Source organism: Tauraco erythrolophus, chromosome Z (genome assembly GCF_009769465.1).
Source record: "Tauraco erythrolophus isolate bTauEry1 chromosome Z, bTauEry1.pri, whole genome shotgun sequence".
In the NCBI taxonomy this organism is placed as follows: domain Eukaryota; kingdom Metazoa; phylum Chordata; class Aves; order Musophagiformes; family Musophagidae; genus Tauraco; species Tauraco erythrolophus.
The window spans coordinates 81528847-81545949 of record NC_141496.1 but is presented as its reverse complement, the minus strand read 5'-3'; the positions used below and the strand labels follow the sequence as shown (position 1 = coordinate 81545949).

The following is a 17103-nucleotide window of genomic DNA, read 5'->3' as shown; positions in this document are numbered from 1 at the left end:
TTCATGCTCTTTGGATGTGTACTGTATCTTGAGAGTACCCATGGCTCTGATCATCACTTGCATGGCAGTAACTATATTTTGGTAAACCAGTTTCGTGAAGCCTTTCCTGTCTTCTTCTGTGTAACCTGATCCATGAATAATCCTCATTTGTTTAATGAACATACTCTTGCCACTTTCTCTGGTGCCTGGGAGAGGGTGAAAGAGGAGAGAGACAAAAAGTATTGTATTTGCAAATCCTGACAGTTGAGAACGTTTGTAAATACACATACAAAGATGTGCACCTTATCTGAGCGTGCATAAGAGTCACCATTAGCTGAAGTACCATTTCTGAATTTTTCATTCTCTGTAATCTACATTGTTTTAGTCAAAATATTTGCATTGCTGGGTTTGGGAGCGTTTTTTTGGTAAAAGATATATATAAATATCTTATCATAATACATCCTACAATGTTTAATCTAAGCATCCTGTAGGTAGAAGTCATGTTACAAAACAAGCAAGGTACATGACTACAAAAGAAAGAAATTTTGTTTGTGTAAGTATCAAAATCCTCAACATCGAGAACTTTGTACAAAGTTTATGTATCATTTACACCTTAACAATAAAGCCTGCACTAATCCTGAACTTGGGAAAGAATTTTATTAGGCCACATTACTTAGCTTCACATTTCTACTGATTTTTACACAAATACTGATTAAAAACAGGCTAACTGAAATTACAAAAAATGCACTTATTACTGTCAGCGACTCTGGGAATTATTGAGTCTATTTAAAGAAATCCTAAGAAACAGGTATTACAAAATCATATACGAATTTACATCATTCATATAATATTTTGCAGGTACATGTTGCTTTAAGCCTGTTTTCATGACATAACAATGCATATCCTAACGTTTTTCAGGACATAAGCCTTGTTCCTCTGTTCTTTTCTATTAGCCTTACAGCAGAAAAATGTCTGCACTGATTCATATCAAGGGTACGTTCAGGCAGTGTCCTGTCTCCAAGTTTGAAAGTGGGGGCCAAGAGAAGAGTAAAAAGAGGGGGTAGAATTTAAGACACTTCCTTCAGAAAACCTTCCCTGCATCTTAAAAGTTAGGACTTAGCTTAGAAGGTCATTAGCTGAACACTATCTATTTGGTAGCCCTACTGTGTGTCTCGAGTACTTAGGCAGGTCTCTCTTTAGAGCCATGGAAACTTTTTGTATCCTCAACACATTTTAGTACGGAGTTTCAGAGCTCTATCACCCATGATACATCATTTGTTCTGAGCCTGGATCCACCAGCTTCATTTCTGTTTCTTGTATAAACCAAATCTTACCCACGTCTTCTCCATACACTCCTGATTTTATACAACTCTATCATATTGTATTGGGTTTATGTGGCAAGGTTTTGTTAAAGGGAGCAGCTGCAAGGGTGGTTTCTGTGAGAAGACGCCAGAAGCTTCCCTCATGTCAGGCAGAGCCAGTTTCACCAGCTCCAAGAGGGACCTCGGCACAGGCCAAATCTGAGCCCATCAGCGATGCTGGTAGTGCCTCTGTGATAACATACTTAAGAAAGGTTAAGAAAAGCTCTTTGGTGTGTGAGAAAGAGGTGAAAAAGGAGTGAGAAAGGAGTGAGGGAAAACAGCCCTGCAGACACCCAGGTCAGTGAAGAGGGAGGGGAAGAGGTCCTCCAGGCACCTGTGCTTTCTACTTCAGCTGCAGCTCATGGAGGACCCCATGCTGGAGCAGGTGGACATGCCCTGAGGGAAGCTTCAGCCCATGGAGAGCCGATTCAGAAGCAGGCTCCTGGCTGGAGCTGGGGCCTGTAAGGGACCCAGTCTGGAGAAGTCTGCTCCTTAAGGACTGCATCCTGGGGAAGGGACCTGTGTTGGAGCAGTTTTTGAAGAACCGCATCAACCTGTGGAAAGGGCCGAAGTTGGAGAAGTTTGTGAAGGACTATCCTGTGAGAAGGTCCCCAGGCTGGAGCAGGGGAAAAGAGCGATGAGGAAGGAGCAGCAGAGACAAAGTCATCTGATCACAACCCCCACTCCCTATGGCCCTGTGCTGCTTGGGGGGGAGCAGGTAGAAGAGTCAGGAGTGAAGTTGAGCCTGCGCAGAAGGGAGGGGTGATGGGAAGGTGTTCAAAGATTCTTTTCTTACTTCTCACCGTCCTTCTGTTATCAATTGGCAATAAATTAAATTAATTACCTTAAGCCAAGTCCGTGATGGTACTAGGTAAGTGATCTCCCTGTCCTTATCTTGACCCATGAATTTTTCATCATATTTTCTCCTCCGTCCTGTTGAGAACAGGGAGTGATAGAGTAGCTTCGTTGAGAACAGGGAGTGAGAGAGCAGCTTTGTGCGCATCTGGAGGTCAGCCAAGGTCAAAGCACCACACATATTCTCCTTGAGCTGTACCTTTTCTAGGTTGAAGAGTCCTAACCAGGTCAGTTCAGTTCTCAAGTGGAAGACAGACCTTAGCTCGATCATTCCTTTGACTCTTGTTGAAGCTTTCTCAGTTCTGTTTACCTCTGAGATACACCTAAAGTACCCAAACTTCAAATACTAAGTTGCTGCCAGAATTTAGATTTATGAAGTGGCACCACTGTGATATCTGCACTGTAAGTAATTAAAAGAGAGAGAGAGAGTGCATGTGCCATATAGTTGTCTATCTGCATTACTTTATATTAACCCACAATTAACTTCATCTGCCATTTCATTGCCAACTCTTGCAATATCCTTGTGCAACTTTCAGCCATCCTTATAAACTTGACTAACACTGAGCAGAAAAATTTCTCTCTTAATTGCTAAACCCCTTTCCCACCTTACCTTTCATTTTCTCTATATTTCACGTTATTCAGCATCAGCTTGATGTGAATGAACAAATCCATTCCCATCCCACAGAGCTTTTATATGAGAGGGTCATGAACAGTCTTTTCTTGTTTTCCCCCGACTGAAGGATGATCCAGAAGCAAAAAATACCTGTTATAATTTCTTCTTATAACTTTCACAGTAATTTTTCAGAAATTCAACAGTTAGCTTCATTCTGGCTGAGCTATAGGATTTGCTTCACTTCTCCACTGAGAATTTACTGCTGGTAAATCGTAGTCCCATTAACGAACTTTCAGTAATTTACACTTAGTACCACTAGGTGTCGAAAATACATCAGCACATAGAGGAAAGAGTTCCTCTGAACATTACATCTTCAGCTATAACACAGCAGGAAAATAGTCTGAGTGCCCACATCATCACATTGTATCTCAGTACCACAACAGACCACTGTATCACTTTAAAGAAAGATCATGCAACTGAGGGCTCCAACGACTAATAGTAATAGCAAGCAAAACCCAGGTAATCTAGGAAAGCACAGTATGTTATGTATTACTGGTATATTACAGCCATTTTTCTGAAACATTTAGGACTGTCATCAATTCTTACTCTATGACCTTCTTTTGTGTTTTGCATCATCCATTGCAGACTTCCTTTCAAAGCTATAGCTGTCCCTTTTTCAAGCCCATGTTGTTCCAGCAGTCCTTCTCTAGAAGACTGCTAGCACAGCTCTGCTGTCCAGGTAACAGGACCTAGAGCACTCATTGGAAGAAGAATGAAGCAGCTTTTTAATAAACCAATAAGAAATATTTAATAACTTTGTCTGTAAAAAGAAGATTGATATAGCTGTTCTTTCAACAAATGCTCAGGATTTCTGTAATTTTGGCATTGTAATGCTTTACTTCAGAGAGATGGAACATAGAGATATGCTGGAACACATGTGAAACAAATTCCTGAAGGAATTTGTACTAGTAAAACGCTAATGTTACATTATATATCACAGCCCTCAAAAGGCAGTTCTGGCACGTCAGCTTTAAGAAGCCAACATAAATACAATCCAATATAAAACCAAAATAAAACAAAACCCCACCACCAACCTGTTCCACTGCCAGTGGAACCCTTATATTTGGGAGGAAAACACTCTGATTAATCCAGGTTGAATTCCTGTCCTAAATTTTTATCTAATTCAGAATAATCAGTCCTATCACATTACAGCAATGCCCTCTACTAGTGTTTGAGTTAAAGAAAAACCACTGTGCAACTGTTAACTTCACCCTCAGGGCTATGTAACGATGCTGTGAAACTAAGTTCAAAAAGTTTCACTTCGACTTTTAAAGATAGATTATTTTATTCAAGCCTCATAAACACCAAAAGTAGATAGAGCCAGGTTTGAAGAGATCATAATCTGTAATCCAAGCTAGAGTTCTTCCCTGCATGTATCTAATTTAATTTTTTAAGAATTTTAAGGTTAATGTTTTATTATTATCTGGATTGATCTAATCTATATCAATCTGCAGCAAATGAAAATTGCCTATTCACGTGATTTATAAAGTGGTATGAAATACACCGGTAATAAACAGAGCCATCCTGCTCTACCCCTTGACCTCTCACAATGCTGAACACAAGTTGATTTAAAAGTTTTGTGCTCCCTACCCTGACCTTAAGTAGAGTGCACAGTCTTCCTTTTGTATTCTTCCTTCCAGCAACTCCTTACGTGCCTGGCTGTGCCTCTTGTCATAAACCCAGAATACAGGGTCTCTGTGCAAATCCAACAATACATGCTCTTTGTTTCTCCATTCTCATAAGTTATCTCAGAAAACCTTCAGGGCTCATCAGCTTAAGACGAAACACGGCTTTTGAAGAGTATCTTGACAGCGAGACATTTTAAAGCAAGTTAAAAAGTGGCAGGGCTTTCAAAAAGAGTTTGAATATGGAGTAGTAGTGCCAATATGCATACTTGTGAGATATTAAGCTAAAGATAACTGTGTTTCAGGATGGAACTGCATACACAATGAGATTTGGATTAAGTATCTTTTTAATTAAAATAGTTGGAAAACAAATGGAGACACACAAATTGGAACTTGTATTTTAAGACTTGAGGTGGTGGGGCTTAAGAAAAATGGAGTACAGTTTTCACATTAGGAATAATAAAAATGGTAATAGGGTAATAAAAAAGAAGTAGTACAGAAAGCATAGATAATAGAAAAATAAAATATTGACATATTATATACCCTGGGGGTATATAATCGCGTCTTAAAGCCATCCATTCCAGAAGCACCAGAGAATGGGGAGGCATTAAAAGGTGGCTATATACCTCCAATGTGTTAAAAGTCTGTTATTACAAGCAAGTTTTAAAAAGTTACTTGTGTAAAAAAAAAAAACAAAAACAAAACAACAAACAAAACCAAAAACAATCCCCTCAAAATGCCCAGGCAAAGTGTATTTACTCTGCATTAACACTTGTGGTAAGCACTTGCCCAGAGTACATTTAGTGCACTTATCCTCAGGAAATGATCAGTTGAATCATTACCGTCAAAATATTGAATACATATTCTACTGACTAGGTCAAGAGATGGAATATTCTCTAAAGATCAGATGTAAATACATTAGTTAATGTCACATATTCATCCTCCTTCCAGTTATATCAAGCGCTAATTTTTTTTGCTCAGCTTCCAACTACTGACTGTCACATAGGTAAGTGTTACCTACCCAAATCCATCTTCTCAATTAAAAGAAACACTGAAATTTTGCGAGTTAATTCAAGGAATAAAACATTGTATCTGTTTTGGCCATTGTCTCTTTCATCCTTAAATCCTTCTTTGTCTATCTTTTTTTCCAAGTCTAATATCTCAATTCTCTACAGAGTAAACCAGAAGCTACTGAAAAAACAAACAACATCATCCCCAAAACACCAAACAACACAACTCTACACTCTCATTCTCCTAAGGACTTGGTGTGTGCAACTTAATTACGTCAATGAGCAGTCTGTGAATACAGCCGCAACAAAACCAGAAGGCTGTCATAGCTGGGGACAAAGGAAAGACAACTAAATTGTTTTGCTAGCCCCACCACCATTAAGAAGAAAAGAACAGCAGCTTTGGCAGAGGTGATAAAGCCTAAGAGCCACACTTGTAATCCACACTGTAAATCCTGGATCCACACTTGAGCATTTCAGATGACTGAGACTCGCGTTGCTCTTCACCATTATCAGCTCTCAAATGGCAATGATACCTCCTTCTACAGTATAGGCTGCCCACACGCTTACTTCCTCTTGCCATACCCGAATGGTAGGTCGGTTAGTAAGCAAATACATTTTATTTGTTGCTGCATGACAACAGATTTCATGCTTGTCCTGACAGCTCTGTCTCAGTCAACAGCTGCAGTGCTGGTAAGGGCCAAGCCACTGGCTATCTGCATGAGCAAGCCCCCTGGTCCCAGCAGAAGCAAGAGAAGTCTGTATTACCGTCCCAATTGTCCTTTTTGTCAAGCATGATAAATACAATGAAGTCAAAATGCCGCAAGTAAAACGAAAAGGTAAGGTACAGGGTCATAAAAGTAATGTTCGATGCCATCTTCAGACTCGAATCTAGAATTAAACCTCTTCCCTAGTTATGGGTGGCCACTGGAAAAGGCTCACTGACAGAATCATGCTTATAGCTACTGCTGACTTATCAGCTCTGCAAAATTCAGTAGCCTCAAACCTCTGCTCTCAAGCCTCTATGACAGTCCACATTTCTGACTCTTTTTACAGAAAAATAGCTGGTTTTGTTAACAAAAATAGCTATTTCACAGACAGAAGTAATTATGAGAATAAAGATACCAACATTTAGTAATCAAATTAGGAGATTCGCTGCTTGCATTAAAACCAAAATTATATTTAAACAGGATCAGCAATATTTTGCATTGCAGTTATTAGGCTTGTTCAACTCACAGAAGGAAACATCATTCTATAACTGCAGGATTAACAGTTTGATGTACAGAGTTAAATAGTGCTAGTGTGAAAATGTGGACATAACAAAAATGGCTTTCACGTAAATAAACCTCACTTACTGAAAATTTATAAGGTTAGAGCAACAAAACCTTATGTTTTTAAAAGAAGATAGGCAGAAAAATTATATAGCATGAAATTCTGTTTATTTCCAGGAGGAGACCTGAAGCAGGAGAAAGGAAATTTTTAAGGTTTATCAGAAAGGACAATCTTTAGAGTCATTCTGCAGTCTTGGAGGATTACTCTACCCATTCTGTTAACTACATTAATGGAGGTACCATATCCAATGCTGAAATTAGCTTCACAATGTAATGCACACAGTTACGCAAAAACAAAGCCACAATCATTTTCACTACTCAGAGGCAGGGACAAGACAGAGTTTTTAATGACCTGGGGAAAAGTCAAAGCAGATTTCATCTCTATGACTCATACACAGTTAGTTCTTGTTTTCCAATAGGAATGCAACCCCAAAATAAAATGGGTTTTCACTTCTCTTATTCATTTACCAATGAGCATTCCTGATATCTGCGCTAGGCAATATTTTGAAGTATTATCTGTTGTTTTTCACTAACCAACAATACAAAAAATCCTCCATAAATGTATATAAAAAAAAAATTTGTTGGGGAGACACAGACCAACCAAAAAAACCAACCCCCCAAAAACAGCGGCTATTTCAGATACTCCATTCATATTCTGTTGGATTCAGAACCATCTTCCACATCTGTTACCAGGGAAACAGCTCTCATTCATTCTAAAATCCCACATGTTAAAAGCACATTCTGGTGACTTTTCCCCTGTTGATGACAGGGAACACGATTAAGAATAAGCGTTTTGCAGTATCTGAAGTTAAATAAACAGAGGGAGAGGCTCCAAACATATTTATTAATCACCACTAAAAGCTCTGTAGAGAAAAAAACAATATACATTTTTTTTGTAATGATTTATAAGTCCATATGGACTAGTGCTATGCAAATAGCTGAATATCTGCTTCTGCACTGGCAGCACTTATTTTATACCTACATCACTCACTATTTCAATGTTATTTCTGCTACTAAGTATAAAGGTGGAAGTGACAATACATAGGCAAATAAGCCATTCAATTACAGGATTCTTAGAAAACAAAAAAAAAGCTTAAATACACAAACTTTTAGCAAGGAACAATTATATAAAGCAAAAGTTCCATAGTTCATTCTGGTCTTTTGTGCTATAAAAGCACGGGATCAAATTAGTCTTCATTTCATTATTCTGAGTAATTCGAAACACCTTGAAGGAAACCATCAGAGCAAAATCAGCATCACAACCAAAACTTACAACCTTCGGTGAAATCCTCCAAGGTTTTGCACATGGGATATACGGTTTTGTAAAACAGTTCACATGCTTAATGTGCAAAAGCTACCAGCTCCCCCCAAAAAAGTGTTCTACCAAGCCAGTCATTTCATCATAGAAAGTTATCACGCTGGTTTAGCATGACTTCAGCTTGGTTGATTTTCCCTGACTAGCTGCTCCATCACCTGCTCAGGGTTTGGGAGGAGGCTTACCATCCAGCAGTTCTCCGGGTCCTTGCCCTCGTTGAAGACAAGGGTGACATTTACTTTCCTCCAGTCCTTAGGCACTTCTCCCAGTTGTCATGACTGATCAAACATTACTGAGAAGGGCCTCACAATGACATCAGTGAGCTCCCTCAGTACTTACTCGTGGGTGCCCCTGGACTTATGTATCTGCAGTTTGCTTAATTACGCTCCAACCTGATGCTCCTCCATGAAGGGTATATCTTCCTTGCTCCACACTTTCTGCCTGGTGTCTGGGTCCTTAGATTTCTGAAGACTTTCCTGATGTCTTTACTAGTAAAGGCTGAGGCAAAGAAGGCATTCAATACCTCAGCCATTTCCCTGTCCTGTGTCACGAAGGCCCCTGCCCCATTCAGCAATGAGCCCACATTTTCCCTAGCCTTCCTTTTGCTACTTATGTACTCAGAGAAACTTTTATCAGACCCCTCTGCACAGGCTACAGGTATTTCAAACCCAGTGGTTTGTTTAGTATTAAACAGTCGGAGGAGCCATATGCCACAGGCCAGCAGATGCAGGAGGAGAGCAAGATCCTCGTGAACTCCTGTGCAAGTAGGTGCTCCCCATGTCCCAGCGGAGGCTGGGGGAGCAGTGGGAAACCGGCCTTAGCAGGGGCTGTTCCTCTTGTGGGCAAAGGTCATTTTGGGCCAGTTTGTGGCCATTCTGAGCCAGTTAACGGAAAGTTTTTGCAATCACTGCTGCCGCCAGTGCCACTCTTGGTGAGTCAGAGGTGGAGTGGGCTCTGGGAAGGTTTCTGATCCTTGAACATGATTTAGGTAGTCCTGTGAGTTGGACTCGATGACCTTTACTGGTCCCCTCCAACTTGAGTTATTCTATGATTCTATGATTTTTGCCTTTTGACATCCGTCATTAGATCCAACTCCACTGGGTTTTTGGCTTTCCTGACCTCATCTCAGACAGCATCTCTATATACATCCCCAGTTACCGGTCCCTGTTTGTACCTTCTTTCTTTACATTTGAGTTTTGCCTGGAGCTTCTGGTCCATCCATGCAGGCCTTCTAGCTTGCTTGACTTCCTGCTTGTTGAGATGGACTGCTCTTGAGCTTGAAGGATGTGATATCTGAGTATCAACTAGCTTTCTTGCATCCCTCTTCTCTTCAGGGCCTTATCCCATGTTGCTCTTTTAAGCAGATCCCTGAACAGGCCAAAGTCTGCTCTCCTGATGTCCGGGGTTGTGATCTTGATTTTTGTCTTGCTCCCTTCACTCAGGATTCTGAGCTCTGCTCCATGGTCACTGCAGGCAAGGCTGCCTTCCACCTCCACATTGCCAACACATCCTTCCTTGTTTGTATAAGGTCCAGCAGATCACATCTTCTTGTTGGTTCCTCTGTCACTTGGGTCAAGAAGCTGTCACCAACACTCTCCAGGAATCTCCTAGATTGCTTATGCCATACTGTGTTGTCTCTCCAGCTGATACTAGGATGCCTGAGGACCCCGCTGAGGGCCAAGACATTCAAATATGAGGCTACTTCTAGCTGTCCAGCTGTCACTTAATCATGCTGTCCTTGGATAATGTGTTTTCATATCAATAAGACCATTCATGCCATGCACTTCTGACAAATCAAACTTAAGGTATACATTTACATAAGGAGATGCTACATAAAGCATATAACTCATTTACACAGAATGAAAGATAAAAGTTAAAAAAAAAGCTTTTTCAATGATAGAGAACTGAAAGTAAGGCTCTAGAAAATGTATGTAGCTGTGAAAATAAAAGTTACATATCCAACAAATGCAAAGCTGAGTCTGAAACTGTAACAGCTGAAACCTTCCAGCTTTGCAAACATGTAAAGCTTTTTCTTGGCCTACACGGACATAATTGAAAACCTTTCAGCTCAGTTCTTTCTCCTGCACCAACATTACTGAGTAGTAACTCATTAAAGTCAGCTGAATTAATCCTCTGAAAAATACCATCACACCAAAGCTGTAAGTGCACAACTTAACCTTAGTCCTAACAGATTTCTAGAAGAATTAAGATTCCTAAACGCTCCTCTCAGCTGAGCTCCTTTCCCTTTCAAGTAAGACAGAATCATCTGTCCCTTTCCCTACTCTTCCTCCTGAACTTAATAGCTCCACTAAGATTCAGACTCACTGGTTTAGCTAGTTCTCAAGTTTTGAACTTATGACACAACTAATACCACATTAAGGAGTTACACCAGCAGATCGGGGGAAAAAAATATTATTTTTTTAATCAGAGTTAATCATGAGAGATTTTTTCTTTAAACAAATCATAATAGTTTCACATTACTTACAGTTAAGTAACACTGAATATTCCCCAAATAATGTACTTTTCCAACAGAACAGATGCTACCCACTTCAGACTCGTTGGCTACTTAAGGTCATCTCATTAGATGTACAAGACATGTCCATAAGTCCACATTATAATTCAGCTTTTGGCAACTTCATTTTGAAACAGAAGAATGAGGCAAATTTACACTGTATTTGCACCAAAAAGACACCATAGCTAAGGCAAAATTTCCCTACAAAATATAACTATCAGCAAATCAATCTTGTCACTTACTGTGAGACAGCTGAGAAAGCCAATGACTGATCTATCATTCTTGAGTCTTTCCCTGCACGGAAATGTCCTGCTCCAGATCAATACCTTACTTTAAAATCTCACTGTTTTAGCTCATTTCAAGCTGTGATGGACCACAAAACATGCTTAGGCATGAGATTCTTTGATAACAAACTCCAAGATGTGCGTGTCCCTTTACAGCAACCTCACTCTCTAAAAGGCCACATCCTGCCTTTGACATACATGTGTGGCTCCTACTTCAAAGGGAATTTAGTCTGTCTAGTGACGGACAGGATATAGACTTCAATGTTTGTAAATATTTTAGGAAAATGGCAGTCTGAAAACTCATCTTTGACTGAGAAAGATTGTGCTAAACAGGGACAATATGAGAATTTATAGTTCACCTGACCCTCACCCCAAACTCTTCCTTCAGATACTGGCAAATAAAAACCAGGAATTTTCCACTTCAAGCATGCAATAACTGATGTGACTAGAGTATCATAAAGAGATCCAAAATGGGGCCAATGATTATAAAAAAGGTAATACGCATATGCTAGTTCTATGTATTTATTTTTGTATAATTAACAACTAATGTTGAATAGGCATGTTCATTTATATCATATAAAATGGCTGATCCTGCAGTTAATTAACTTATCACATCATCACCAAATTCAGAAGTAATGGAATGGCAAAACCCCCAAAAGCTCTTCTAGTTCTGAAGTTCATGTGGTAGAGATCTGAGAATAAGTGTGATATAAGAATCCAGAGAGATTTCTTTCAATGTTGAGAAAGCAGCTTTGTTTTAGCACCACGTACCAAATGACATCAAGAATCTGAAAAGACCACTACCAGCAAGGCTCTACCATATAGTGATGTGATTTGAAAGAGAAAGATCTGTCTCTCTAAAGTAAAAGCTGTCCTGGTTTCAGCTGGGACAGAGTTCAGTTTTTCTTGAAACTTTTTTTTTTTTTCAGTTTTTCTTTTCTTTCTAGTTGCTGGCTGGGCCAAACCATGACAACAGCACACAGCTCTTCCTGAGTCCACTTTTTCCCCCGCTCTCTTTGCAGTCTCTCAGATCCCCTTTCTCTCCATTCTGTCTCTGCCCCTTCCCAGTCTCACTTATCTCTCATACGTTCCCTCCTGACCCCTTCCAGTCTCCCCTACACCTCTCTCCCTTTTTCCTCAGTTTAGCTAGCACTTTTGGAAACAGTCTCCACTAAAATACAAGCAGGCAACAAACAAATAAACAGTGAAGACCCAACAGATATTTCCATATTATGGTCTTTTCTTCCCACTCTTCGTCTTTCCTTTTTATTGAGACTGTATATTTTTTGGATCAGTAGGTTTCCAGCTACATTACTGTGCAATCCTTCTGGCAAACACACGTTACAAACTACTACTAATCCGAAGAAACAGAACTGTAACGTAAAAAAAAAGACACCAAATAAAACTGCTGCGATTAAAACACATTGAAAACTGAAGTAGGCAAAAGTATGTGATGAAGGCCAACCCCTTTACCCTATCTAGATCCCAACATATCTGAAGACCTAACAGGACAGCCTTGCAGGTTTTCTGGCAGGTCCACTACTAAGTAGATCATTCTCCTCCATCAGTTCTAATGTTGCACTTCGGCAGCAGCATCAGGTAAAATTAAATTCTCGCCAGCTCATTCCCAGGCAAAAACCACTGATAATCAATGTTTTGATATATCTTGATGCAGTTCCAAAAACCCTGTTTCGTCAGTGTTCTATGGAATAAACATGAAGGGGCAGCTCCCTTTCCTGTAATTTTCCAAGCAATCACTTGCCAGCTCTTTATGGTATATGGCACTATTTTGGACTACCAAAAACCCCAACAATAACCTGGGCTCCGGAATTCTTACTGTTAATGAAAAACAACAAATTAAAAAAATTTAAAAATTCTGGCACTCAACTGAAGACCAGAAACCATCTTTCAAAGCTCAGCACTTGCTCTTGGGCTGATCCCTCTTCCTTAGATTCCTTCCTCCACACTTGGGAATCTGGGTACTTCTTGCAAAGCCCACAACAAAGGACGTTGTAAAAACAACTCTGTTGTAAGATTGGAGTCTGTGAGAATGAAACTGCCAAGGCACTAAGGTGCACTGCAACAGGTTCAATATGAAAACGCTTCTAAAATTCCATGAATCTTCACATAGGATGCTAGTGTTCAGAATTAACGTGGCCTTGTTTCAGTTTAGCTTCATCCTCTCAGAGTAATCCTCCTGCCCTCACTGAGGCAGCAGGAGATCACTCTGCTGCAACAGGTGATCCTCAAAACTTCAAAACTTGCTCTGCCGCTCAGCTCAGGGCAGCCCACTTCCATTCTTTTTGCATCTCTGTCCTCAAAAGTCTAAGGCATTTGGGCATAGCAAGTTCAAACACATTGGCTAGAAAGGTAAGTGGGCATTTCTCTTCTCATTTCCCTATGTTTATGAATCTCCCTCTCTCTCCCAGAGATTAAACAAGAAAGTGTACAGAAGAAAACTAGCCTGCCAAAACCGACATGTCTCACCACCTCAGTGAGAGGCAAAAAATACAACGGAGGTGTGGAAATAGTCTGTATTAGCCCCAGAGCAGAACTCGAAAAACTCTCTCTTTCTTTTCTGGATGGACTACAGCTGGCTTTAGTCACAGGAAAAACAAAACAAACAAAAAAACCTCAACTAATCCCGAACTCCCAAAACACTCTACTTTGCCTGAAATGCTGGTGGTTATGCCTCAGTAAAATAATTTCGTATAGAATGCCGAAAAGTTAGTCGAAAAGTTAGTCAAAAAGTTAAAAAAAAAAAGTACTAATCTAAGGAAATAATCAAGACCAACCAGCAGTTTTTAATTTTTAAATATTCTTTGTATTCTTTCAAAAATTGGAAAACTTCTATATGAATAAGATAATCTAAATCCTACATTACTGAATAGCTTAATCAAAATGCAAATAATGATGAAGCTGCCTATAATTAAAAGTTTTACACAGGAAGGCTGAGAGAAGCATGCAGAGAATAGATAGGCTTGAGCAAACTGCATAGACCGGCACAGCAATGCTCCTGCACTTTGCAATGGTTTTGCTTATTTCTAAATTATCCTGTAATGATTAAAATATTACTGAATAATAAGAATCAAAATAAATAATAACAAGCAATTAATTTGAACTACACATCCTGAAGTTTCTGGGGGTTTCCCTCCTTCACCTTCCCTCTTTCTCCCAAACTCATCCAGTCACTGTTAACTTGTGCTTTTCACCTACTAGACAATAAAATCATTCAATTTCTTCTTTGATTCTAAAGATTCTAAAGAATTCTGTTAGCTTCTAAATATACTTGTACTGGTATTCCTGGAAACGCTAAATCTGCTACTTATTTTTGTCTGCAATATTCACACTAAATTGAATCTTCCTTGAAAAGTCAGCAAATTCTCTCTTTTGACTTTAGCAAACTGAAGTTTATTCCTTTTAATTGTCATAACATCAAACATAAATTACAAGAAATCATATAACAGTCCTACACTGCTATTTAGTTTCTTAATCCAACCCCGCTTTCCTCCCACACACCATTTTCTTTCTTCAGGGAATCAGGCTGGGCCAGACAGCCTGCAACCTCTGTTTTGTTCCATAGGTGCCATATGCTCGATGTCCCTCAGCTGGCAAAGAAGAATTAGCTGTGCACGACTAAGCAAATCTCTGTGGGGTACAAGAGCTTCAGAGATAATCCAGGCTCCACATTCCATTACACTAAACTGGGACTATGTATCCGACAGAACAAACGTGTGTCTAAGGAAGAACAAAAGGTACACTCTAATCTTTTCTTTGAAACAAATTTCCCTATTTCCCTGGATTTCTCAATTCTCACAATAGGTAACAACCAGCTTGCAGCATGGAAATGCATTCTCTTAATTTCAACTTCATATATTCTTTTTAATTTATTTTAAAAGTCCCTTTTTGTAGTAAATAAAAGGAAACGGTAAAACAGCTTCCTAATGGAAAATCTTTTGCTGCTGTAGGATGTCCCGGATGATGCCAGTAATAGTTTATATTCTTCATGTTGTGTGTGTAATAGGAAGTACTGTAACAAGCAGGAACAAATATTAAACACAAGAAAAAACTTGTTTAAAACTGACAAAATCCACCAGACAACAAGAACTCCAAATACACTTTCTTGTCTTGCTAGATTATTCTCTGTTAGTTGCTAGCGAAAGGAATGCGTCCAGTACAAACATAAGTGCCAAAACGAACTAGTTAAGTGCCTCATCTACCATAAACAAGCAAATGCCAACAAGAGACATCCTCTGAGTTTCATCTCATTTACACTCTGTACAGTTAGCCACAATAACTGCTGCGAAGACAACTATTTCTTATATTCAGTGGTAGGACAACCTTTTTCTTCACAAATGTTTATCTCAACACTTTGAAACTGATTGCAAATTAATCATAAAATCTCTATAATCCTGAGTGCCCCCACGCTCAATAACAGGAGAAAAAAATCCCTTACAACCAACACTGTTGTTAATGTGGTTCCTGAAATCTACACCTGACTACTAAAGCCAGAAGCTTCCAAAAACCAATACAACCAATGCATGGCTTTGCTTAGGGAAACAGAACCCTGCCCTGCATGGTTCTGACATCAGACATGACATCATGGTTCTGACATCAGACATGTCAAAACTGAGCCTTGGTGTCCCTGCTGCGGTGCACGGAAAGGCAAGGGAGGAGGGGATGGCTCCAGTGCTGCTAATTCATATGTTCGTACTCATTAAGGACAGTGAATGCATGAGGCTTTTACATTAAAAACTTAGGCTGTCACAGCAGCTACTTAGAAACTTCTAAACATTTTTTAAGCATTTAGAACTAACAAGGCACACAAGTTACTAAAGCTGGCAAATGCACGACTGCATTTTGCAACACTACTTTTCAACTCGCCTACCACATGCAATGCCTCTCTCATTTTTTTCTTCTCCCCCAAAAAGCTGTAACCTCAACACTTCCTTTCCCTTTTCTACAAGTTCAGTGACAGCAAAACTCACCCTCTGCATTGTACAGAAACGCAGCAAGTAAGGCTGATCACCAAAACTTTGTCATGTGGTAAGGCAAGCCTTCACTGGTGCGTCTGCAAGAGCCAAGCAGAATGTAAGGTCCACTGTGCCTAGCATACCAGCATGGCAGTAACTCCCTGCTCCGAGGACATTTGGAAGCTGTCACCACTAATATGTTATGTGCATCTCCTTCATCATCCTCATCATCCAGCAATTTCGAATGTGTGTTCAGCCTTTTCATCTCTTTGTTTCTTGCTTTCCCTACTCTGCCAGACTATTCTAAAACTAAAGACATAGAGAAAAGCCTAGAAAGAATCCAGTATTGTGAGGAAACACTGAAGAATTATAAGAACTATGATAATGTGCTCTCTTCAGCTACAAGGGAAAAATGGCAAGAACACATCAATATTTTTTTTAACATGGCAGAAGGAAAGAAAATTGTTCTTTACATAGTTACAGCTACAGATGCCATTGATATAGAAGCAAAATATGAATGGCAGCATATGACAACCATTTTCAATTTCAAAATGCCAATTACGCTGTTGTAAAAAGGTGCTTACAAATAAAAAGTTTAAAACAGAAAACCATCACACTAGGAAGTCTAGCTAGAATTTGAATGAAACTTTGTTTAGGCAGCAGCTAAGCACTTTGTATCTGTATGTAGCATTAGATTAGAGCTGCTGTATGTCCTTCCAGCAGTCCTGGGAGCAGATCTTTCCAAAATCAAGGTGAAACACAATCAAGACTGTCAAGTCCAGCGCTTACGTTCTCCATGTTGATTAAATCAGCTGTGAAGACAGGAAAGAATTTGGAAACTCAATTTGAAATCAGAAGCCCTGATGCACTTCTGCCTCACTATGCAAGGAAAGTAAAAACTTCACACACAGCAGGCATCCTTATTCTCTTAGAATAAAAGTCACATCAACTCTGACTGTAAGAAGTATTTCACCAAGGGATCTCAGGTCTGGTACACACATCACCAGTGAAATGCAAACTACTTTAGTGACATGAGAATGGCGATCGCAGAGATGAACATCAACCGTTGGCATGTGTATTTGGCTCAAACCCAAGAGAAGGTGTGGGAGTATCTGGACAAGCCTTGTGATACATGGGACAAGAACAAAACCCCAAGTTATTCAAGAGACAAAAAGCAGAAGTGGGAGA

General features: G+C 39.6%; 1 pseudogene; it reads right to left on the bottom strand.

Moving 5' to 3' along the window:
• LOC104382419 (guanine nucleotide-binding protein subunit alpha-14-like) overlaps positions 1-17103 on the bottom strand; it is a 90290-nt pseudogene that overhangs the window by 51821 nt on the left and 21366 nt on the right.